Raw genomic sequence first — 2,589 nt, 5'->3', positions numbered from 1 at the left:
TATATGTATGTTTATTAATGTAACAAAGTGTAAAAAAAATTGAAGCGTAGGTCAGTTTTAAAATGGTAGCGGAAAGTAATTGTAATTGTAATTGTAATTTTACTGATTACTTCTATATAAAGTGAATTTTACTTGTAATTAGTTACATTATCACCACAGTAATTGTAATTGAGCCCAATTACTTTTTCCGAGTACTTTTAACAACACTGTCTAAAACATAGCAGCATGATCTTGGTTTTTGCTTCAATTCACTTTAATGACTTCCAAAATCTAAATGCCTCAATGAATATACTTTATATTGCTAACTTCACAGTAAATGTTAAGGCAATTTACATCAGTGATATATGTATCAAAACACAATATTTGTTTTTAAATCTTGATTTCATTCAGCAATCTGTGTTTTAGTGATAATTAAAATTAATAAAATGACTGTAACTTATACAGTTTTTTTAAACAATAATTACTTACAATATATTATAACAATTATTCCCAAATAAATTATTAACTCAGTTCATGATATCGGCAGTTAGTACACTATTGCTTATCGCTGTCCAATTTGGGTAACCTAGAAATTTATTAATATAAAATGTTATTATTAAAAAAAATTAAACGTATTAATACACTACAAGGAATTTAAACCTTATTTTTTACTATACAAGTTAGCCTTCAACCAACACGCAACCGGTAGCAAGAACTACAAAAAAATATTTATCTAAAAACTTTCTCGCACTGAGAATCAATATCGCGGAAATTATTTTCTTTGATGAGGAATATGTGCTTTAAATAACAGATAGAGGAGAACTATTTACAACAAGCCTCATCATTGTGCTATTTTATTCTATCTGTAGCTGAGTAAAATAACGCAATAAAATAGCCATGAAAGTAAAATAATTAAAATTCAATATACACCCAACTTTCTTTCCCATCTAAATAGCCAAGTATTTTGGAATTATGAATTTTAACGCTGATTCCAGGCTTGTATTCTGTTAAAATTTCTGTATTATATTTATTATATTTTATATTAGCTTCATAATGACACTTTCAAGGTTTTTTTGAGAATTATTTTAAAGTAATAAATTAACTTCTTGCATTAAACTTTATACACCTATCAAATGTTTTTTTTTTTTTTTTTTTTTTTTTTTACCAATTGCTAACATGGCTGACATCAACTTTCCCTTTAGAAGTGGGTAAAGTAGGACATCTGCCAGGAGTCGGTTTATCCGCCATCTTTTAATATTTTTGTTTCAGATTATTAAATAAATTTACTCTAAATTTTAGAAGGTCCCTTTGACGACGATGAAATTTCAAAAAGAAGAGTGACTTGGAGGGCTGAGTCAAATTCTTGCAGCAAAAATATGTTTAGTAGACATATCTAGTGACAAGGTACTTCAAAAAGATCTTACGACTCGACCCTGCCAGGATTCGAACCTGGAATCTTCTGATCCGTAGTCAGACGCGTTATCCATTGCGCCACAGGGCCTTCGATATTGAGTTAAACTTTACTGGATATATAATTGAAATTATTTTAATATAATGCCTACTTCGCACAATACTATTAAGAGTAGTGTATATTGGTCTGTCAGGCGGCAGGGTCAAGGGTGTAGGAGCGGAGAAGCGGGTTAATGACCGAGCAGAAGATCGCCGTCTTGGATTCCGATGACATTAACTTCTCCATGACCAAGAACCTTGAACTCTAACTCTACCTCGGTTGAAGTATGACACCTTGTGTGAAATTTGACATCCGATTCCATTTTTTTACTAAAATCTCAAAAAAAAATTTAAAAAATATCATAAAAATATAAATATATTTGATGATATAATAACTACCAGGAGAGTTTATCCGTGCTTTTCCATCCTCTTTCTGCTCCAAACGTATCATACCGCAAGTCACAGACAAATCAACGAAGACTCTCCGAACTACAAGGCTTACTCTAATGCCATACTCGCTTTGATTTTACTTCATATAGGACCATAAATTATTCAATTACTCCGATAAGGACAATGTTGCTTTGTTTTCAGCAAACCATAATTTTATCCTGCATCCTTAGGCCATTACATGCGTGTGAGACGAGTATCCTAACCGCACGAGCTATATACGACCAATACATTTTAATTATTTTTGGAAATGGAACAGGAATATTCTTGTCTAATAATTAAAGATATTTGTTTATGTTAAATTGATATTTAACCAACTGTACCGCTACAAAATAGTGTTTGACGTAATACTAAGATCATATCTTAATGAGACATTCATGCTTTGTGTTCCTGGAATAGCTTTCCATTATCAACTGCGCCTATTGCGCATTATAAAGAAAATCAAGTCAAATTATATTATATTCGTTATGTTTTTCATGGTTTATTAAATAACTGTTAATAAATTATACATTAATTAAGGTATGTAATTATGCGCGATTTCGTAAGTAATACCCAGTATTATCTTAAAAAACGTACTTCATATTTACATAAATAAAAATTTGTTTTAAAAAATACAATTTATTTCTTGTAGTAGTAAAAAACTATTAATGGCATTAAATTTCTAAAAGAATATTTTGAAAAAATTACTAATTTTTTTCTTGTTAGCAAACATTT

At 29.8% G+C, this 2,589-nt stretch overlaps 1 non-coding gene across 1 annotated transcript; it reads right to left on the bottom strand.

Annotated features, from left to right (window-relative positions):
- Window positions 1-1,407: 1,407 nt before the first annotated feature.
- Window positions 1,408-1,480, bottom strand: Trnar-acg (transfer RNA arginine (anticodon ACG)). The gene has a single exon. It is a non-coding gene; the product is annotated as a tRNA-Arg (tRNA).
- Between the last annotated feature and the right edge of the window lie 1,109 nt (window positions 1,481-2,589).

The sequence above is a fragment of the Bacillus rossius genome, chromosome 1 (assembly GCF_032445375.1).
Source record: "Bacillus rossius redtenbacheri isolate Brsri chromosome 1, Brsri_v3, whole genome shotgun sequence".
Lineage (NCBI taxonomy): Eukaryota > Metazoa > Arthropoda > Insecta > Phasmatodea > Bacillidae > Bacillus > Bacillus rossius.
The sequence above is the reverse complement of the archived record's forward strand: the minus strand, read 5'-3'. Positions and strand labels throughout refer to the sequence as shown.